General features: G+C 47.6%; 1 protein-coding gene and 1 long non-coding RNA gene across 2 annotated transcripts in view; one reads left to right on the top strand and one right to left on the bottom strand.

Annotated features, from left to right (window-relative positions):
* The window catches only part of DNAH8 (dynein axonemal heavy chain 8), a 13,985,216-nt gene that overhangs the window by 5,353,733 nt on the left and 8,607,450 nt on the right, over window positions 1–24,033 (bottom strand). The gene's annotated exons all lie outside the window — the stretch shown is intronic.
* Window positions 7,094–8,269, top strand: LOC146813760 (uncharacterized). Its single transcript, XR_014962896.1, has 4 exons — window positions 7,094–7,139; window positions 7,656–7,722; window positions 7,817–7,842; window positions 8,125–8,269. It is a non-coding gene; the product is annotated as an uncharacterized LOC146813760 (long non-coding RNA).

Here is a 24,033-nt window from a genome sequence, read left to right on the forward strand (position 1 = left end):
TTTTTTTCAACATTTTTCTTCAGCACTTTTTTGATTATCGTCGAGCGGTTTTGTTGGACTAGTTTCAGTTAGTCACCCTTACGCGTTATAGTCATTGGAACTTTCGCAGTAGAACACAGATTAGGACTTCCTTGTTTTCCCATTCAAAGATGGCGTGAATAAAGTTGAGCGAGTAACGAGGTGTAGTCCGTTCTTTATTACCTGGCCGAATAGCCTTATATGGTAGACGCTGGAGTCATTAGGCAAACTTGCAACGAGCGAACAAGTGGAATAGATCGCAGTTGTCATTGTACGGATTCTGGAGGGTTCCGTTAAAGGTGAGCAGGATACTTGTTAGACCTTCACTCACCTGAAAAGCAGGACGTTCACCTTGAGAGATGTGAAGCCTATTCTCGACTTCCCCCAAGAGCCTCCCCTGGGCGCAACTGATTATATGACACAGTTTATCCGATGGACACTCCTAAGGGAAGGGGGAAGAGGGACAAAATAAGAAACAGAGAAAACACTGCCACTGTCTTCTGGCTTCAGAGTTTTCTGTCTGCTTTCTTCAGAAAAAGATCTCTAATAATAAACACACAATAATGACAATCATTAACATTACATACAAAAGAGCGACAAAAAATATGTTAACTAAGTTGAATCACAGACTATATACCTTTGGAATATTCAGGTGATAGGGGAGACCTGATTAGTGATTATAAATGGTGTTTCTGCAGGAGTAAAGGAACAGCTGTTTTAATTGTCTGTTGTAGAGTCTATAATGACACACTGCAGTTATTTAATCCTTTTTGTTAATTGCGTGACACTTACAATGAACTTACCAGAAGGTGTGCATAGAAACGCTCTGCTAATGGAGGCAATATCTTTCCTTCTTTATAGAACCTTGACTGCTGTGACGATGAAGCAAGAGTGAAGATTCTCACAAAATTCAGATAAGCCCAAAGTTTTTATACTCAAAATCCTTGTTTTGATAAATACACAAGTTGTCCTGCAAACGTGATCAAAAGTCTGATATATGCGCTGATAACATGATGTATTTTTTAATTACATCAGGGACTTACTGTTTAGTCTCTCAAATCCTGCCGATTACTCACGATTCTTTAAAAAGGCTTCTTGTTTCCTTTGTACAGCATGGGAGGGTTTTTCTTGCTGCTCCGGAAGAAGCTTGCTTGGTTTCCAGGACTACGGGGAAGACTGTGCAGAGCGGACCGGAAGCGGGAGTTTGGATCGGGAAGAAGACGAATTCCTGCCTTCAGGTAAGAGTTGGTTTCAACGAGCGCAAGCGCTAATGCAAGGAAGCCTGGGGTTTAAATAGACACGAAAGGGTGGGGTCGGCACAAGGGGGAAGACCGGAGTCACACGTGCCAGCGGTGTTCAGTTCGTCTGTTCATTAACGTGAGCTGCAACTGCCGGTTACTCTAAAACGTGATGTTCACGTGCAGCATGAACAGAGCAAGCAAATCCCAACCTCAGTGCTAGCAAGCCTAATGAAAACACGTGTTCAATACAGCATAGAAAATCCTAACAAATCCCAACTAGAAACAAGCATTGATTAATACAAATACAAATAAGCATTGTTTAACACTTGGGAAAAGAAAAACAAACATTACTTCATAGTTCCTCTAATTGAGTCTGAGCATGTTTCAGTTTCAGGACATTATTGTTACTACACACTGTAACAGTCGCTCCCCTCAAAGGCCGCCCCACTGGTCGAGGCTTGAGAGGGAATCGTAGGTAAAATTGTCTCAATAGTCTTGGAGCATGAACGAATGACGCAGGTTCCCATGAGTTTTCAGTTGCGTCAAAACCTTTCCATGCAATCAAATACTACAGTTTACCTCGTATTCTTCTGGCATCCAAAATTTTTTGCACTTTATACTCCAAATGTCCATCAACATGAATGGGTGGGGGAGGAGGTTCTGGCCTTGTGTGGGGATCATAGGGTTTTAATAAAGATACATGGAAGGTAGGATGCACAGGATATTCTGGAGGCAGGTACAACTTAACAGTTACAGGAGTAATTACCTTATTAACAATAAACGGTCCAATGTACTTTGGTAGCAATTTTCTTGCTCCTGTTAAATTTAAGTTTTTGGTTGAAAGCCATACTTTATCTCCTACTTGATATTGAGGAGCATCCAATCTATGTTTATCTACTTGTCTTTTCATGGAGTCTTTGTACATGTTTAAATGTTTTTTTGCCTTTTCTTGTATGTTTAGTAATGTAGAAAGTCTCTCCGTAACTCCTGGAGTTAAAGAGGGAGTTACTGACATGGGTAATGCTTGTGGATGACACCCCTGTAAAAAGTAAAAAGGAGTACACTTTGTTGCAGAATGCACATTATTATTATAAACAAACTCTGCAATTGGTAATACTTTGTCCCAATCAGTTGTAAATTCTGCCATTAAACAACGTAGAGTTTGTAGTAACGTTTGATTAACTCTTTCTGTCTGGCCATCGGTTTCTGGATGAAAGGCGGTTGAGAGAGCTATTTCCATTTTTAGACTTTTTCCCAAATTTGTCCAAAATTTTGAGGTAAATTGACTCCCCCTGTCTGAAAGGATTTTAGTGGGCAAACCATGTAACCTCACAACTTCTTTAATAAAAACATCTGTCAGTTCTGCAGCGGTAGGTAGTTTCAAGTGTGCCATCTTTGACAAATAATCTACCACAACTAAAATAGTTGTGTAAGCGTTTGCTTTGGGTAGATTAACTATGAAATCCAAACTAATGGTGTGCCAAGGACTCGGAGGAGTGGGCAAAGGTTGTAACAACCCCATTGGAGCCTTGCGTACAGATTTATTCCTTGCACAAATTGGGCAGGCCTTGACGTACTCTTTAATGTCTGCCATCATGGAAGGCCACCAGAAATGTTTTTTACAATTCTCCAGTGTTTTTTGTGAACCTGGATGACCTGCTAAAATCGAATCATGATGCCATGTCAACAGTTTTTCTTGTAAACCCTTAGTTGGAACATATAACAAGGAGTTATGGTATAATAACCCATCTTGTATGCTATTACGGGGATCTTTTAACCATTCCTGTGTCTTTATCTTTAAGTGTTCTCCCTGACTTGGCTCAAAAAGTTTTGTTGTAGAGTTGGTGCCGCTATTTTTTGCGGAGGAATTATGGGCGGACCTGTTTCTTTCTTCAAATCTGTAGTGTGCCCATATCTAGATAAAACATCCGACTGAATTTGTTGTGCCCCAGGTCGATAAGTTATCACAAAATCAAAGGCACTAAAAAAATTTAGCCACCGCATCTGTCTAGGTGTTAAAGCTCTTACAGAACTAAAAAACTGCAAATTTTTGTGATCACTAAAGATAGTGACGGGAAATTTTGTGCCCATTAAATGATGCCTCCATTCAGTAAAGGCTAATTTTATGGCCAAGAGCTCCCTCTCAGCCACAGTATAATTTTGCTCCGCTGATAACAGCTTTTTAGAGTAAAAGGCCACGGGATGTAATTGCCCATCCCGAACATCTCTTTGAGAGAGAACAGCCCCCACTGCCACCTGTGAAGCGTCTGCTTCTACAAAGAAAGGAAGATCTGGGTCTAGGTGTTTTAACAAAGGGGCCGAGGTGAACTTTTCCTTAAGAGTCTCAAAGGCTTGAGCAGTTTGTTCTGACCAAATGAACTTCTGTCCCTTATGTAGTAATTTGGTTAAAGGCACCACAGTTTCAGCAAAATGAGGAATAAAGCGCCTATAAAAATTGGCAAAACCCAAAACCTTTTGTATTTCTTTAACAGTGGTGGGCTCTGGCCAATCCTTTATGGCTTGTACCTTTTTAACATCCATCATTATTCCTGTTGGATATAAACAATACCCCAGGAAATCTACAGTGTTTGTGTTGAAAATACATTTTTCAAACTTAGCAAACAGATGGTTTGTCATTAACTTCTGTAACACTGCTCTCACATGCTGTACATGTTCTACCTTGGTCTTAGAATAAATAAGTATATCATCAATATATACAATTACACATACATCCAGAAATTCATGCAACACCTCATTGATAAAAAATTTAAATGCTGCAGGCGCAATACATAAGCCAAATGGCATCACTGTATATTCAAACAATCCAAACTTGGTCTTAAAAGCTGTTTTCCATTCATCATTCTCTTTAACTCTTACAAGATGATATGCACCTCTTAAATCGAGCTTTGTATAAATAGTGGAATGCCGTAACTGGTCTAACAGAACAGGTATTAGAGGCAATGGATATTTATTTTTAATCGTAGCCTTATTTAAGCTGCGGTAGTCTATGCAAGCACGAAGACTGCCATCTGGTTTAGGAATTAAAAATAAAGGCGAGGATACTGGGGAGGTAGAATGCCTTATAAATCCTGACGCCAGTAAATCATCAAGGTATGTTCTTAAATACTTTGTTTCTTCTTCCGTGAGGGCATACACCCTAGTGTTAGGCAAAGTAGCTCCAGGAATTAAAACAATACGACAATCGTATGACCTGTGTGGTGGTAAGGAGCTAGCTTTTACATGGTCAAAAATATCTTTAAACTCTTGATACTCAAGGGGGAGACCAGACAACGGCGTGTGTGTAGTGGCGCAGTGTAAAATTGTCATGGATTCATCGAGAGCTTCTTGATAACATGATTCTCGACAAAACGTGGAATCTAGAGTTACTGTTCTTAGAGTCCAATTAATTCTAGGATTATGCTGAGTTAACCATGGCACTCCTAAAATTAACCCAAATGTAGGCGTGTCAATTAAATCAAAGCCAATCTTTTCAGTATGACCATTCTGGCATACCATCACCAATGGAGTAGTTTTCTTGGTTATCATTCCTGAGGATAAGGCTGTACCATCCACAGCGCAAACTGACTCAGGTTGAGTCTTCCACTCAGTAGGAATCTGTAACTGCTCTGCCATGTTGATGTCCATAAAATTCCCTGTAGCTCCGCAATCTAATAAGACTGGGACAGAGTGTCGTACATGGGCACTGACAATAAGGACTACCTGAATTACAAAATGTCTAGGTATTCTTGGTACTATATTAGTGAAAACATTGGAGGTCATTAAACATTCCTCACTCGAACAAGAGACCTCCCTTCTTGACGAGTTTCTTAGTTTTCCTGTTCTGTAGGATTTGAGATTACTGAATTAATTTTCTTTGCCCCTTTAGGTTTAATAGGACACTCTTTGGCATAATGCCCTGATTTAGCGCAATATAAACAGAGGTTTAATTTTCTTCTTCTATCCTTTTCCTCTGTTGATAAAGGACCTTTAACTGTCCCTATCTGCATAGGTTCAGATTCAGAGAATTTAGCATCAGCTTCCTTCCTATCGTTTTTAGCCAGGGTAAACCTTGGTTCGAATTTTTTATCACCTTTTCTTTCTCCTAATCGGTGATCTAGTTTTACAACTAGGTCCACAAATTCAGGATATTCCTCTGGAAGATCCACAATATGAGCCAGGGCATCTTTCAAGTCATCACGCAACCCTTTATAAAACAAGGAGGTACGTTTCTCCTCTGGCCACTGTGTTTCAGTCAGAAGCCTATTGAACGTGGTTACATAAGTTAGCAAATCCTGTTTGCCTTGTTTTAGATTTAGTAACTCATTGTCACTAGCTTGCAAATAAGTGTGTTTTGCAAACAATTTAGTCATGGTATTTTTAAACAGAGGCCAGTTGTGTAAAATGGGGTCATCTCTTTCAATATAAGGTATAGACCAATTTGCAGCCGTGCCTCCCAAATAAGAAAGCACAAAAGCTACGTTGGTGGCATCATTTGGAAACAATTGTGGTTTACATATAAAATGTAACTGACATTGAATAAGAAATACATTATACTTATTAGAATCACCCTAAAAACGTTCAGGGGCTGCCAAAGGGACCACATTAGGAACTGCTACCGTTACTTGCACTGGTGCTGAGTTTGAATCCGAAGTCATGTCTACTTTAGAGGTCTTAGACCTGGCACCAAAATCAAAAGAATCGGCATGCTGTGAAAAAACAGGATCTCTCCATAAAGAGTCTCTTGGTTTATAGCGAAGGACTTCATGTCTTAACACAGAATTCTCATGTTTTAATGAATCTATTTCTAATTGCATCTTTTGCAACATCTCTGAAACAGACTGATTTCTTAAAACATCGTCTGCAAGTGCCTGAGCCATAGCTTGGCCATCGATTCTTTCCGAATCAGACTCCATATCTCTCAAGGGGAACTAAATTGTTGTGAAGGCTTGCGCTTCTGTTAGACCTTCACTCACCTGAAAAGCAGGACGTTCACCTTGAGAGATGTGAAGCCTATTCTCGACTTCCCCCAAGAGCCTCCCCTGGGCGCAACTGATTATATGACACAGTTTACCCGATGGACACTCCTAAGGGAAGGGGGAAGAGGGACAAAATAATAAACAGAGAAAATACTGCCATTGTCTTCTGGCTTCAGAGTTTTCTGTCTGCTTTCTTCAGAAAAAGATCTCTAATAATAAATACACAATAATGACAATCATTAACATTACATACAAAAGAGCGACAAAAAATATGTTAACTAAGTTGAATCACAGACTATATACCTTTGGAATATTCAGGTGATAGGGGAGACCTGATTAGTGATTATAAATGGTGTTTCTGCAGGAGTAAAGGAACAGCTGTTTTAATTGTCTGTTGTAGAGTCTATAATGACAAACTGCAGTTATTTAATCCTTTTTGTTAATTGCGTGACACTTACTATGAACTTGCCAGAAGGTGTGCATAGAAACGCTCTGCTAATGGAGGCAATATCTTTCCTTCTTTATAGAACCTTGACTGCTGTGACGATGAAGCAAGAGTGAAGATTCTCACAAAATTCAGATAAGCCCAAAGTTTTTATACTCAAAATCCTTGTTTTGATAAATACACAAGTTGTCCTGCAAACGTGATCAAAAGTCTGATATATGCGCTGATAATGTGATGTATTTTTTAATTATATCAGGGACTTACTGTTTAGTCTCTCAAATCCTGCCGATTACTCACGATTCTTTAAAAAGGCTTCTTGTTTCCTTTGTACAGCATGGGAGGGTTTTTCTCGCTGCTCCGGAAGAAGCTTGCTTGGTTTCCAGGACTACGGGGAAGACTGTGCAGAGCGGACCGGAAGCGGGAGCTTGGATCGGGAAGAAGACGAATTCCTGCCTTCAGGTAAGAGTTGGTTTCAACGAGCGCAAGCGCTAATGCAAGGAAGCCTGGGGTTTAAATAGACACGAAAGGGTGGGGTCGGCACAAGGGGGAAGACCGGAGTCACACGTGCCAGCGGTGTTCAGTTCGTCTGTTCATTAACGTGAGCTGCAACTGCCGGTTACTCTAAAACGTGATGTTCACGTGCAGCATGAACAGAGCAAGCAAATCCCAACCTCAGTGCTAGCAAGCCTAATGAAAACACGTGTTCAATACAGCATAGAAAATCCTAACGAATCCCAACTAGAAACAAGCATTGATTAATACAAATACAAATAAGCATTGTTTAACACTTGGGAAAAGAAAAACAAACATTACTTCATAGTTCCTCTAATTGAGTCTGAGCATGTTTCAGTTTCAGGACATGATTGTTACTACACACTTTAACAATACTAGATATCTTGGCATTAATGTAGGCTCTACTCGTACATACTGGGGTCGCATTTCGTTTTTTAATCGTTCCGCTTTTTTTCCTTGTAGTCACACCGTTCCACGTTGTGCATTAGCAAGTTGGTATTCGAACGAGTTTACCATTTGGAGATTTAAGGTTAGTTCCAGCATAGTGTTCAGCTGTGTTTAGAAGGTACCGATGCTTTCTTTGTATGTCCAGTAATTCTTGGTGTTGGTTTATTACGTTTCAGGAAGTTCACGAGAACAGATCATCCAGGTACTTCTTTGTATACAAGCGGTGGCTCTCATCAATATTTTCGTACACCTACCACGTCATTTTTTCAGTTATGTTACTTCTAAGCATTATCACACAGGGTGATTGGTCTCTTCTTGGTTTTCTTATCGCAAATTCTCTAATGTCACATTCTGGTATCACTACAAAGATCAAAAGCTATGATGAGATGTATTCATTAGTGTTATGATTGTCTATCAGTTTTTGACAATAATGCTTCCCTGCAAGCGCAAATTGTAATGTTTATATTATTTATATTGTTTTCAGATTATTTCCCCTGAAGAAGGGCCACAGAAAGGCCCGAAATGCATTGGGCAGCCATGAATATGATCTTGGATTGATATGTTATTGTATTTCTGACTATAAACATGACATATATTGTGACTTTAACAATAATAAATGTCAACCTGTATTTGAGTAATTTTTGACAAACTGTTCTGGTAGTTGATTTTATTCACAAATACCTGGTTTATTTTGGTTAAGCAGAAAATCATTATTATTTTTCAAATAAGTGCAAGCATTAGCTATTAGGGTAATGTGCTCAGAGGGCAAGTTTTGACCTACTTGCATAATGTCAATATAAGTTTCAGGCATGTCCTGACAGCGTGCCTTCCTCATAAGCACACCAACATTAGTAGAATTTAAGTTTCATATAAATCAGCGAGTGCCCTTCTCAAATTCTATTAGTTTTCAAGAGTGTCCATTACAAACCTTACATAGCTGTCCCGCACTCACAAAGCCCAGTAAATTGAGTCTGGGATTTGTAGGGGTGCCTTTGCTTGTGCAGGGGTACCCACACATTTAGAACCATGCACCCTGTCCTTGGACTGAAGGGCCTACCTTAGGGGTGACCTATAGGTTATAAGTGCAGAAAACAGGATATAAGAGAAACCTTTATCTTAAGTTGAAGGCTACGTGCTACCTGTCACGCAGAGTGCAATGGCAACTCTGCAGACACAGTTTGCACAGGCACTTATGGGTGGAACAATACATGCTGCAGCCCATAGGAGACCCCTGGTGTGCCAGTGCCCTGGACACTTTATGGCGTAAATCAGATTCATGGAATTGCAGTTTGCATTATGTCTCAATTTGATCGTTTCACCGGTTGATGGGTGATGTACTTCATTTCCACTTATTATCCCAGTATGCCAATCGTGGGGTGTACAAAGTACTTCCCAGGAAATTTAGAGGTAAGTGCACAGTCACTGAGGTCCTGATTAGCAAGATCCCAGTGAATTACAGTCGAAACACACTGACACCAGGCAAAAAGTGGGGATATCTATGCAAGAAAGATCCTTCTTTCTTACACCTGCCATCACCAGAACAACAATCCGCAGAAAATCCCCTTTCCCCATTCATACAGCTTCTCATAATGTTCTTCTTTATTTGCTCATAAAGACTGACACAGAAGTGGGTATGGAAAATGCTTGCTCCTTACGTACAGCACATCCTACCACAAATGTAGCAATGAAAGGGGTTAACCATGAAAAACCAGCATTGACAGTCAATTTTATCAACTGCTGTTATACCTGTCGGCCTTAACGTGGTCTTCCTGCAAACCTTTTGCCTACATACCTCCATTTTTGGTGCTGAAATTAATTTTTATTGACCATAGGACTCTCTGCACTTTACCACTGCTAATTAGTGCTAATGTGTTTGTGCTCACTCCACTTGACCTGGTTTGATTGGCTTAGACCTGATGAACAAGTTACTTACCTTCGGTAACGATATATCTGTAAGAAACATTAGTTAGTTAGATTCCTCACCTTAGAATATCCCCAGGCGTCAGGCTGGATCCGGAAAGATTTTTCATCAGCAATACCCTTGCGCGTCGCTAGGCGTCGTCTGCAGCTCTGCGTCCGTCGGCGGTGTCGTGCGCCCGGATGACGTCGTCGGAGTACTTAGACGCCGCCCTCGCGCACTGACGTCAGTTCTTGTAAATAGCTTTCCGCGCCAGGAACGCAGAGCCATGCAAGAGACTGACACTGGTGCCAAAAAAATTCAAGGGCCCTGAAAGGGATGACCTCAACCCTAGATATCAGTTCGCAGAACGGGGAGGATGGGTGGGTCGGTGGGGAATCTAACTAACTAATGTTTCTTACAGATATATCGTTACCGAAGGTAAGTAACTTGTTCATCTGAAAGAAACACGTTAGTTAGATTCCTCACCTTAGAATAGATACCCCAGCAATACCAACCACGGTGGTGGGTCTGCGAACCAAGATCACACCAGAAAGTCCTGGAGAACAGAACGGCCAAAGAAGCCGTCTCTCCAGACTTGGCTGTCCAGGCAATAATGTTTGGCAAACTTGTGCAGCGAGGCCCACGTTGCTGCCTGACAGATGTCCTGCAAGGGGACTCCCCGGCTCAGGGCATTTGTCGCCGCTGTGACCCGAGTGGAATGGGCCCTCAGCCCTACAGGAGGTTCCTTTTTAGCTAAGGAGTAACAAGCTTTGATACTCAAAACGACCCACCGAGAGATGGTTCGCTTGTGCACCGCCCGCCCCTTCTTAGCGCCCACGTAGCCAACAAAGAGTTGGTCGTCCACCTGGAACTGTTTGGTGCGGTCCAAATAAAAGGACAGCGCCCATTTTGGGTCCAGATGGTGGAGCCTTTCTTCCTCTTTTGAAGGAAGCGGAGGCGGAAAGATGGTGGGCAACGTAACAGACTGCCCGATGTGAAAAGCAGTTACCACCTTAGGGAGAAAGGAAGGACGAGTCCTGAGAACAACTTTGTCCGGATGGACAGAAAGAAAAGGAGGCTTACAAGAGAGAGCCTGGAGCTCACTCACCCACCTAGCAGAGATGATGGCAACCAGGAAAGCAGTCTTGAGCGTCAACAGATGAATGGGACAATTATGAAGTCGCTCAAAGGGAGCGCCCATTAGATACGTCAATACCAGATTCCAATCCCATTGGGGCATTACGAAAGGGACAGGAGGAAACATGTGAGTGATGCCCTTGAAGAAGCGAGAAACAACAGGGGATTCGAAAAGAGAAGACTGATCAGGAAGCCATAAGAAAGCAGAGATAGCTGAAAGATAACCTTTAAGAGTGCCCAGAGCAAAGCCCTGCTGGGCCATGGAAAGAAGAAAGAGGAGAACCTCAGAAATTTGTTCCACCTGCAGGCGTATACCGATTTTGTGGAGGGACGCCTGGCTGCCAGAATCACATCACAGACTTCAGAAGGCAAGTCAAATGGCATCAACTGTTGCCGCTCAATCTCCACGCATGTAGGTGGAGACTGGACAGGTTCGGGTGGAGGACCGTCCCCTGCTGCTGCGACAGAAGGTCCTCCTGAAGAGGCAGTTGTATCGGGGGATCGATCGACAGACTGAGTAGCTCGGGATACCGGTACCTTTGTGCCCAATCCGGAGCCACCAAGATGACTTGGGCCCGGTCGCACCTGATCTTCTTCAGCACTCTGAGTAGAAGTGGTATAGGCGGAAAGGCGTACAACAGACCGCAACTCGACTCGCGACGAAAAGCATCTCCGAGCGAGTGCCGCCTTGGAAACTCCAACGCGCGGAACTGCTGACATTGCGCGTTCTCTTCGGTGGCGAATAGATCTAACCAAGGCTCTCCCCACTGCCGAAAGAGGCCTTGCGCCACGTCCGAGTGTAGACGCCATCCGTGATCCATCATGCACCGGCAGCTGAGTTCGTCTGCTCTGGCGTTCAGAGAGCCCGCCAGATGTTGAACCCCCAGGGTGATGCCCTGATGTTCCAGCCATGTCCAGAGGCGCAGAGCCTCCTGACAGAGGGTCCACGACCCCACCCCTCCCTGCTTGTTGCAATACCACATGGCGGTGGTGTTGTCCGTGAACACCTGCACTACACTTCCTCGGACAGAGGGAAGGAATACCTTCAGTGCAAGTCGGATCGCTCTCAGCTCCAAAAGGTTGATATGGAGCCGAGACTCCACTGGAGACCAGAGTCCCCTGATCTCCGCCTCTCCCATGTGGCCCCCCCAACCCAACGAGAGATGCATCCGTCACAACTACGTGCTCCGGTTGGGGTAGGGAGCGGGATCTGCCACTGACCCAATCGCGGTCCGTGAGCCACCACTGCAAGTGTCGTGCAGTGCCCTCCGAGATCAAGACATGCTCAGACAGGTTGCCCCGATGCTGGGCCCACTGAAAGTTCAGGTCCCACTGCAGAGCCCGCATTCGCCATCTGGCATGATGCACCAACAGGATGCAAGAGGCCATCAGACCCAGAAGGCACAGCACCAACCTGACCGAAACCCGGGATAGAGGCCGAAAGATGGGAATCAGAGCCTGAATATCCCGGACCCGCTGTTCCGGAGGATAGGCCCGGAACTGCTCCGAGTCCAGAACCGCTACGATGAAGAGGAGCTTCTGGGAGGGACTCAGATGCGACTTCGGCACATTGATGGAGAACCCCAGCAAATGCAGGAGGTCGGCTGTAGTCTGGAGGTGGGAGACGACTGCCTGGGGTGAGCCTGCCTTTAGCAACCAGTCGTCGAGATAGGGGAAGACTGGAACCCCCAATCTGTGCAGATGAGCTGCGACCACCGCCATCACTTTTGTGAACACCTGAGGGGCACTGTGAGGCCGAAGGGGAGCACGGTAAACTGAAAATACTCTTGGCCCACCGTGAACCGCAGGTAACACCGGTGGGCCGGCAGGACGGGGATGTGGAAATAAGAGTCCTGCAAGTCCAACGCTACCATCCAGTCTCCAGGGTCTAGGGCAGCCAGAACCTGAGCTAAGGTGAGCATCTTGAACTTCTCCTTCCGGAGGAAGATGGTGACGCTCCTGAGGTCCAAGATAGGGCGTAGGCCCCCTTTGCCCTTCTTGGGAACCAGAAAGTAGGGGGAATAACAACCACGACCTACTTCTGGACCAGGAACGCGCTCGATGGACCCCTTGGCCAAGAGGGCTGCAACTTCCTCCCATAGAAGATTCAAGTGATCTCCCGACATGCGGTGGCACTGCGGTGGCATGGCTAGAGGGGTCGCCTCAAAGGGAAGGGAGTAGCCCCTTCGGATGATTTGCAGCACCCATCTGTCCGACGTGATGGAACGCCAGTGGAGCAGGTGATGGCGAACTCTGCCTCCCACTGGCGTGGAATGGGCCTGAAGGCACAGACTAGGAGGGCTTTGAGGCGGATGCTGCTGGGGTAGATGTGGACTGACTGGCACGACGTCCGCCTGTACCGCCTTGGCGGAATCCATGTCCGCAACCGCGTGGAGGTTGGTTCTGTGGCCTGTGGCTAGGTGGACGTGAGGGGGTGCCCCTTCCTTGGCCACAAAGGGGCGAAAAGCGGAAGGTTGCGGGCGCGGGGCCGAGAGGCCCAAGGACTTGGCCGTAGCCTTGGAGTCCTTAAAGCACTCCAGCGCACTATCCGCTTTGTCGCCAAAAAGGCGACTGCCATCGAAGGGCATGTCCATGAGGGTGCTCAGGACATCCCAAGAAAAACTTGTGGACCGCAGCCAGGCGTGGCGACGAAGCACCACCGTGGTCGACATTGCCCTACCCAACGAGTCTGTAGTGTCCAGTCCACTTCGGATTGCATGCCGCGCTGCATACCGCCCCTCAGCAAGAGCTTGGGCGAGCCGTGTCCGGGCCTCCTCCGGACAATGGGGCAGCACGTCCTCCACCGTATCCCACAGGGGGTGGGAGTAACGGTCCAAGAGACAAGCGGTGTTAATAGACCGCAGTCCCAAACTAAGGGAGGAGAACAGCTTCTTACCAAACTGTTCTAGTCTCTTGGATTCCCAATCCGGGGGAGCGGATGGGAAGGAGGTCTGGGAAGTAGAGGCCTGGATAATGAGGCTCTTGGGAGTAGGGTGCATGGACAGAAAACTGAGGTCGCCCGGTGCAGGGCGGTGGCGCCGGGCCACGTTCCGGTCCACAGGAGGTACTGTTGAGGGCTTGGACCAGGGGCCCTTCAGAACGTCCACTAATGCTTCATTAAACTGCAGCAGAGGCTCCGAGGAGCTTGCTGACGGTTGGAGCACTTCAGTAAGGAGGTTAGTCCTCACGGCCACAGCAGGTAGCTCCAGCCCAAGGGCTTTGGCCGCCTTGCGCAGCACCACAGAAAATGCAGCACCTTCCTCCGAAGCCACGGTCGGAGGAGAGATAAAGCCAGTGTCAGGGGAGGTGTCAAGACCTGCTGGGCCAGAGGGTCATCAGACCCCTCCCAGTCGTCACCGTCATCCAATTCCTGGTAGACAGGTGGAATGATTGGAGCCGGGCGGAAGATGAAATTGACACCCATCGGCGTCGGGTGCGGCGCCAGACGGCGCCTCTCCGACGCCAGGACTAGACCGGCACTGAACCGGGGAACGGCGTCGTCCGAAGGTGGTGCCGGGGGTGGCACTGGAGTCGGCTCCAGCAGAGGGGTCGTGAGGTCGAACGGTGCCGGCTGGGATCCAGGCCTGGATCCCACGGGGACCTGCGGCGTCGGGACCGGAGTCGACGACGGCGCCGGGGCCGGAGCCGCCAGCTCGCTAGGCCTCCCAGTTGAGCTCGTGGGGCCCGAAGGTGCGCCGGCAGGCGTCGACGGCGGAGCCAGGCATCTCATGGCCGAGAGGAAGGCGCTGATCTCTGCTGGAGTCACGTCAGTCCCAGGGACCGGCGGGTATGGGGACAGACGTGACTCCTGTGGCTCCGACGGAGCCGCGTGGGTGGTACCACCTGAACCCTCAGCCGAGTCGCGCGACCGGCGAGGGGAGCCCGAAGAGCGATGTCGCCTCTTAAACTTCTTACTATGCTTCGACTTACCCAAAGACTTGGAACCAGACGAGTGGTGGTGATGGCTGCGGCTCCGCGACCGGTCCCTTGACCTCCTCCTCGACTGGGACCGTGAACGGCACAGAGTCGATTGCCGGAGCTAAAGTAGCTTGCGGGACCGCTCCCGCCTAGCCTTCGAAGTCAAGGCCCGGCAGTCGAGGCACGACTCGGCATCGTGGTCGGCCCCAAGGCAGTAGAGGCACCGGCGGTGGTGGTCCGTAACCGACATCAGTCGGTGACAGTAGTCACAAGGTTTAAAACCAGGCATCCTACCGGCACCAGAGTTGAGTCGACGAGAATAGACCAAAAGAGTATAAAAAGTTTTGTCAAAAAATGACTAAAAGGGTATGCTCTTCCCGGATCGGCGCTGTCTGGCGCGGAAAAAAGAAGAACTGATGTCAGCGCGCGAGGGCGGCGTCTCAGTACTCCGACGACGTCATCCCGGCGCAGGATGCCGACGACAGACGCGGAGCAGCAGACGACGCCAGGCGACGCGCAAGGGGATTGCTGACGAAAAATCTTTCCGGATCCAGCCTGACGCCTGGGGATATTCTAAGGTGAGGAATCTAAATAACGTGTTTCTTTCAGATTAGAATATTTAATCTATGTGTAAATCCCTTGTAGAGTGGTGTACAATATACCCAGGGCCTACAAATTAAATGCTACCAGTGGGCCTGCAGCACTTATTGTGCCACTTACTTAACTGACTTTAAAACATGTCCCAGGCCTGCCATTGCAGCTTGAATGCAGTTTTGAACTGCCAAATCCTCATGGCAATAAAACCCCCTTGCCAACCCTTAAACTCCCATTTTATTGCATATAAATCATCCCTAAGGTAGGCCCTAGGTAGCCCATAGGGCTGGGTGCATTGTAATTGAAAGGTTGGACATATACTCTTAAGTTTTCCACATCCTGGTAGTTAAAAACTCCTCAATACATTTAAGTAGTGCTAACTTTTGATTGGGACCAGGTATACAGTTTATGTTTGGTATCCACGGGCCCGATTCACAGAACTAACTTAAGACAAAATCCTAAACTTACTACCATTTTGGTATTCACAGAAGGCACTTACTCATTTTGGTATTCACAGAAGGCACTTACTCATTTCGGTATTCACAGAAGTTAGGAGTCCTAACTTTAGGACTCCTAAATGCCTTCTGTGAATACCGAAAGTCTTAAAATTAGAATTTTTCTCAATTTAGTAGTCCTAAATTTAGATTTAGGACTACTAAATTGAGAAAAATCCTAATTTTAAGACTTTCGGTATTCACAGAAGGCATTTAGGAGTCCTAAAGTTAGGAGTCCTAACTATACTACTACTAAACTGAGAAAAATCCTAATTTTAAGGCTTTCGGTATTCACAGAAGGCATTTAGGAGTCCTAAAGTTAGGAGTCCTAAATTTAGGACTACTAAATTGAGAAAAATCCTAATTTTAAGACTTTCGGTATTCACAGAAGGCATTTAGGAGTCGTAAAGTTAGGAGTCCTAACTATACTACTACTAAACTGAGAAAAATCCTAATTTTAAGACTTTCGGTATTCACAGAAGGCATTTAGGAGTCCTAAAATTAGGACTCCTAAATTCTGTGAATACCGAAATGAGTAAGTGCCTTCTGTGAATACCAAAATGAGTAAGTGCCTTCTGTGAATACCGAAATGGTAGTAAGTTTAGGATTTTGTCTTAAGTTAGTTCTGTGAATCGGGCCCTATGAAATCATAATGAAAAATCCTATTTAATGGTAAAATGGGATTTTTAATTACAATTTTGACATTGCAACTTTTAGAAAGTTGGCATTTTCCTTCCCTCCGCCCTTTTGTCCCTGCAGTCTGTCTTGGGTCACACGTCTGGGTATAGATCACAGTTAGACTTCATGAATTCATCCCAGACAGTCACACAATAGAGAAGTTAGGCGTGCCTAAATGGGCCATCTCCTGGGAGGATGGGGAGGGCGGAGGTGAACACAGCCCCACTTGCAACTGAACAGGGTGTGCTGCTCTGCCTTCACAAAAAGGACCTATCAACTCCACATTTCTAATATATCCAGCTTGGAGCCAGGACAGGTGAGTCAGGGAATTCCATGCACTTGAAAGAACCTTTATAGACCCTTTTCCCACCTACCAGAAGAATGGAACCACTTTGTAGGAAACTGGCTATTTATGCAGTGTACCAATTTAGGGGCACACAATGTAAATAGTCCAGAAGACCCCTATTGGCTTACAGGGCTTAAATTAATAATCCCAAGTGCTCTATTTGTGGTAGTGTGGTCGAGCAGTTTAGGCTTATCAGAGCATAGTGTTAAGCATTTGTTAGTGGGACATACTCAATAAATGAGACACAAGAAGGAAATCCGAGACCAATTTAGAAAAATAATATCAATTTTATATAAGTTTAGATTAACCCTGGGCGGCCAACTACGTTACGCTTGCGTAATTTGTGCTACTTCGCGCTACGTGAATTGCACGTAGCGCAGTGCAAAAATGCATAGCGTAGTTGGCATTTTTTGCTCGCTCGCGGTCCTCAACATCAAGTTGGCGACCGAGAGCGAGCAAAATGACACCCCGGCGAGACTTTTGCCTCGTTCGCGATCAGCAAAGTCAACTTGGCGATCGCGAGCTTGGAAAATAAACCTCCCGGCGAGATTCTCAATGTGGGGAGGTCAGGTTTCTCATTGCGAGTGGTCGCGTATGTTCGCGACCGCTTGCGATGAGAAACTACTAGTCCGCGTTGAGAAAACTGCGCCTTGAGTAAAAATCTACTCGAGCGACAGAAAACGGCAGCTCGCACTGTGCGAGATGTCGTTTTCAATGATTGCACAGTGTGGACAAGCATCCGGCGCTGTGCAATCATCCCGAACAGGACACTACACAGTTCGCGTAGCACTACGCATATCACGCGAAGTTCACTTCTCGTAGTTACGCGTAGCGCTACTACGCAAACTACGCCCAGGGTTAGTTTAGATACCAAGATCATCGGAATCAGGTAAGTACTTTTGGAGTTATAGATTTGTTTATAAATAGAAAATACAGTTGAATAAAGGTTTTAAGTATGAGCCTCGAACCCAGTAATGTTATTGTAGGAGGCTGGCTTAGTATATGGTGCACACTTGTTTACGTCAAGCACCTTGCACTAACCCAGACAGCCCTTATGGTGGTTTAAGTGGTCTTAGACAACTTAAGCTCTCTATTTGGTAACTGGGGAGAGCAGCCTACAGGTTTTGTCCAGAAGGAGGGTTAAGCAGCTTGTTTCACCAGATCTATTCATGTAGTGTAGGTTAAACGAAAAACAGAACCACACAGTCTAGTTCTAAAAATATGTCTATTACACAACGCTCACTAATACATTGGTATAACTCCTACGCGGAGCTATCAAAAAACACACACACGCACAAACACACACAAGCACAATACACAAACACACGTAAGCACAATACACACACATAAAATAATACACACACACGTAAGCACAATACACACACATAAGCACAATACACACACATACACACATAAGCACAATACACACACACGTAAGCACAATGCAAACAAACACACACACACATAAGCACAATACACAGCGGGAGACCAAACCATATACTAAGAAAGTGGAATGCGAACTGCGACCAAACTCAGGACATGGACTCGGAGACTCAGAGGAGCTGAGGACACCAGGAGTCACTCAAGGTAAGTAGCCAGGAACCCCATGGAGGCTGTGTGCAGAGTAGAAACACAGCCACATACTCAATAGAAGCCAATGGGAAAGTCCTGGTTGCAATTTGGAAGAAGGACCCTTCCCTGTGGACCCTGAAGAAGCCCAGTGGAAGTCAAAAGGTTGGAGAGTCACCCCATCCATGGATACCCCAGGAACCAGAATAAGTACACCAGAATGGATTCTTGAAGAGGAGTACCTGCAAGCAGAAGGGACAGAGTCTATGCCACTCGGGAGTGACCAGGAGGCACGGAAGACCAATGACCACCGATGACGGAAGATGCAGAAGAGTTAACGGTGACCTTGTCATTGAAGCTGTGCGAACCAGGCGACGTTGTGGAAGACCAGGAGCTGTTCATGAGCTGTCCCAAGTCGGAAGTCGAGAACCAAGGGGTCGTTGTCTGACAGGAGCACAAGCAAGCCTTGGCAGCAGCGACCTCGCACCCCTGAAAAACCATCCCAGCAGGCCCGGAAGCAAGAATGCCTCCTGGTTCAACGACGACCTCAAGAACTCCAAGAAGAACTGCCACACCCTCGAGAAAGCTTGGCGAAAAAACCCGACCACGGACAACATGACCGCCCTCAAGCACGCCACCCGCAAACACCACCAACTGATCCACACCACCAAGAAGTCAGCATTCAAGGATCGACTAGACAACAACGCACACAACAGCAAGGAACTCTTCAGCATCATCAAAGAGCTCTCCAACCCCAGCGCTGGAAACAACGACATCACTCCCTCACAAGCCCTCTGCGACTCACTCGCCTCGTTCTTCCACAGCAAGATCGCAGACATACACAACAGCTTCGGCGAACAGTCCACGCACCCTACCACAGGACCATCGCTCCCCACCATCACCCTCCGCGCCTGGACCCCGGTCAGCACCGAAGACTCCATCCGCACGATAAACACCATCCACTCCGGATCGCCAACCGACCCATGCCCCCACCACGTCTTCAACAAGGCCGACTCCGTCATCGCACCCCATCTCCGGGACATCATCAACTGCTCCTTCAACACCGCCACCTTCCCGGAAAGCTGGAAGCATGCCGAACTCAGCGCCCTCTTGAAGAAACCTTCAGCAGACCCCACCGACCTCAAGAACTACTGCCCCATCTCGCTCCTCCCGTTTCCTGCCAAAGTCATCGAGAAGACCGTCAACAGACAGCTTGCCACCTTCCTCGAGACGAACGGATCCCTCGACCACTCACAGTCCGGATTCCGAGCCAACCACAGCACCGAGACCGCCCTCATGGCAGCCACTGACGACATCCGAACCCTGCTCGACAACGGGGAAACAGCAGCCCTCATCCTCCTGGACCTCTCCGCAGCGTTCGATACTGTCTGCCACCGCACCCTAGTACGACGCCTCAGCAACGTCGGTATCCAAGAGAAGGCACTGGAGTGGATCATCTCGTTCCTCGCCGGAAGAACCCAGAGAGTCCGCCTCCCCCCGTTCAGATCCGAGGCCAACGAAGTCATCTGCGGCGTACCACAAGGATCATCACTCAGGCCCACCCTCTTCAACGTCTACATGAGCCCCCTCGCAGCCATTGCACGCCAACACAACCTCAACATCATCTCCTACGCCAACGACACCCAGCTGATCCTCTCCCTCACCAACGACCCTGCCACCGCCAGAACCAACCTACACGAAGGGATGAAAGAAGTGGCCGAGTGGATGAAGAACAGCTGCCTGAAACTGAACTCAGACAAGACGGAAGTCCTCATCCTTGGATCATCACCCTCTGCCTGGGACGACTCCTGGTGGCCCCCGGCCCTAGGCAGCGCACCTAAACCAAGGGACCATGCACGCAACCTGGGCTTCATCCTGGACTCCTCCCTCTCGATGACCAGACAAGTCAACGCCGTCTCATCATCGTGTTTCAACATCCTACGCATGCTCCGAAAGATCTTCCGATGGATCCCCACCGAAACCAGGAAGTCGGTCACCCAAGCACTCATCACCAGCCGACTGGACTACGGTAACACCCTCTACACCGGAACCACAGCCAAACTACAGAAAAGACTCCAACGCATCCAGAACGCCTCCGCACGACTCATCCTGGACATCCCCCGACACAGCCACATCTCCGGACACCTGAGCGACCTGCACTGGCTCCCCGTCAGCAAGAGAATCACGTTCCGTCTCCTCACCCATGCACACAAGGCCCTCCACGACCTAGGCCCCAGGTACCTCAACAACCGCCTGACCTTCTACACTCCCACCCGCCAACTGCGATCGACCAGTCACGCCCTCGCCGCCGTTCCACGCATTCGAAGAGCCACCATGGGAGGAAGATCCTTCTCCTACCTGGCAGCCAAGACTTGGAACTCCCTCGTCATCCACCTCCATCGTACCCAAGACCACCTCTCCTTCAGGAAGCAACTCAAGACCTGGCTGTTCGAGCAGTAGCGGACCCCCCCCCCCCCCCCCCCCAAGCGCCTTGAGACCCTCCGGGTGAGTAGCGCGCTATACAAATTTCTTGATTGAATGATTCATTGACAGATGCAGGAGTCTTCCTTGATGTAGTCTCGGTTCCAGGCAAAGTCCAACGAAATCCAAGGTGCCTAGACGGTTGAAATTGAAGTGGTATCAGATCTGTATCTTGCTCCACAACGAATCTGAAGAGCCATCCACAGGGAAGCCCTTAAGTACCCTAGGGAGAGGGTTGGGACGATTCAGGGATCCCTCCCAGAGGAGGGGTTGGACAGAGGGATGATTACTCCCATGTCCTTTATCCAGTTTCATGCCAGAGCGGGAACCAACAGCTCCATGAACTGGTTCCAACTGGAGTATACAAGGAGGGCAAATTTGCCCTTCAAAGCAGTCTGGTGGCGCTGGCAAGCACCCTCTACCCCAGTTGGGGAGCCCCCAGTACATGGGATCCTACATCCAATACTGGAATCAGTGTTGGGGTAGGATGCCAACATGTTTGATACCAAACATGAGTGGTTTTGGTGCAGCCAATATATAGTTAGACATCTTGTAATTCACTTGATGTCCACTATATGTAATAAAAGGCTGGCCGCACTTACAAAGCTTGGAGAATCACCTCCGGGGTAGGAAGGAGGTGTTCTGCTCATGCAGGGCACCATCACACTCATAACCTAGCACCCTGCCTTCAGGATTGAAAGGCCTGCCTTAGGAGTGACTTATAGGTTTTAAGTGCAGTGACCTCAGATATAAGGAAACTTTTATTTGTTGTGAGTGGTGCTAGCCCCAACTCACACAGGCTGAAATGGCAGGCCTGTAGTCACAGTTTTAGTGGTCTCTCATGGGTTGCATAGTACATGCTGCAGCCCATGGGAGACCCCTGGTGTACCTATGTCTTGGGTTCCTTAGTACCAAATACTAGGGACTTAGAGGGGTACATCAGAAACCAATTGGGAAGGTACCAAAGTACTTAGCATTGTTACATTTCAGGAGAGAGCACAGTGACTGGGGGTCCTGATTAGCAGGATCCCAGTCAGACTAGTCAGAAAACAGTATGACCATGAATGCAAATCCTACTTTCCTACACAACCGAAGGTAAGTAACTTTGCATCTGATAGAGACATCTAGCTGCAGATTCCTTACCTTTAAATTAGATAGCCAAGCAACACCATCCCTAGATGAGGTCCTGCAAACTGATCCCACAAAAGATCCCTTAATAAGACTAGCCAGTGTGTAATTGGATAGAGTGACCAGGCTGTTTTAGGAATATAGGTGAGGAAAGGGAGACGCTCTACCTGAAGGACTGGGGGAGGTCCGTAGGGAGCTGAAGTCTGCAAGACTATGAAAAGCATGTGGAAAACATTACCCACAGCAGAGGGATAAAGAATGGGCCTGGGCGGATTTCGCGGAGTTCCAAGTGACCAACAAATTCTGCCCGCTATGCGGAGTTCCACAAGCTTGCGAAGTGCGTGAGATCATGCCATTCATAATGATTTTTAGCGCCAGGTATGTCCCGCCCTAGAAAATCAGCGTGAATGGCACCATGCCCAGTGCAAGAGAGCAGAGTTTTTCAGATCTCTGCATGCTCTGTGGAGTGTGGAGTGTGGCAAACTCCACAAACAAAGCGTAGTTCACCGCCCAGGCCTAATAAAGAAGTGTTGGAGAGAATACTCCATAGACACAATAATACTATGTAGCTCTCCCGATGGTATCCGAACCATGACCGGACAAGGCTGAATGACTAAGGACATTAACGAATGCCACTGAGTCAGACCTCCTTGTCATAGAAACAAGCATGTGAGCTAACCCTGCCCTGAGAAATACAGGGAAAAAGGGAATCTCAGAACATATCCACAATGGAGAGAGAGAAAACCAATCAATGCTGCAACAAAAGGGTGTGTGGCTTGCTGCAAAAAAAAAGGCCGCAAGCTAAGAAAACTTCACCGGACCAACCCAGATATCCCCCATACTATCCTGTCATAATGCATTGCAACCGGGCTGCGTATGATGGGAAAATGAGCGAAGGTCCCCCTGGAATTGATAGCGTGGGAAAAGAGCCCAAGCGTGATCTGAAACATTGGTGCTGTGAGCTCGACGAAGATAGGCCCGAGAGCCCCGGGCTAAATTACTGTAGATGGACGTACGTTCCCGGTGCTGGAAGGCGGGGCAAAGAGCATCCAGGCCGAGGGGTGCATGGAGAGCCCCCTTCCTCCCCGGCCAAAGATTGAGAAGGGCCCGAGACTTGTAACAATGGACAAGGTCCAAGCAAGTGAATTGAGTGTGGAGAGGGGGCAGGATGGCTGGCTGCAGAGGGAGTGGCCAGTGGTGGAGTAAATCATCACGTGAAGTAACGTGGGGCACCACCGACGCAGCACAAGATATCAACTGGCACACTGTAGTTGGGTGAAAGGCCCGGGGAGGCAGTGGATTTGGACTGATGATAATGGGCATGAGAGCAGCAGACTGGATGGAGGCAGCAGGTGGACCACGGCCATCATAGAAGAGCAGCATCGACTGTGACAGAGCGGAATTACGGGTGGAAGACTCGACCAGATACAAAGAAAAGGCTCCTACATGCTGGAAACACTGTGGTTGGAGCATCTACCAAGGAGCGCCGTGAGTGGAGGAGCCGGAGGAACGAAGTGCATGGGTGGGAATCCAGTGCTAATGAGGTGGCCCCCAGCAGAGAGATTCAAATCGGGTGAATCTCAGGGGCTCTAGAGCCAGTGACATGAGGGAAAAGGAGAAGAGATACAGGAGGCAAGGCACGTCCGAGGCGAGATAAAGCAGTAATCGCAGGGTGAGACCGCACTAAAGAGGGGGACTGGACGCATATCCCTGAGAAGGCAAGACGGGGAGGATGAGATAGCCCCACGAAAAAGACCATGTAGGAGGCGGAAAACACAGGTGCTGAATTAGAACGATCCGGACTGCAGCACAAGAGGCAGGGGAGGCACATGGGCCGGAGACCGAAGCAGTTCAGGGGACATAGATCGGGTGCCCTGAGCAGGAAGACCGGCAGGCCTTCAGGAACTGAGATCATTCCTGGGCAGGTGGCGGTGAGTACTGCTGGGGTTCCCGGTTTCCCCCAGGTTCGGGCGACCCCTGTCTCCCCACACAACGGTAAAGGGGATGAAACTAAGGGACTACAGAACAAGGCCCCGGAGCCATGACGGGTAGGAAAAGATCTCAGGGAAGCCAGCAAATAAAGCTATATATTCTGCAACAACAAGGGAACCCAAGAGAAGTCGACCAGGGACCTTGGGAGACAATTGT

The sequence above is a fragment of the Triturus cristatus genome, chromosome 6 (genome assembly GCF_964204655.1).
Source record: "Triturus cristatus chromosome 6, aTriCri1.1, whole genome shotgun sequence".
Classification (NCBI taxonomy): Eukaryota; Metazoa; Chordata; class Amphibia; order Caudata; family Salamandridae; genus Triturus; species Triturus cristatus.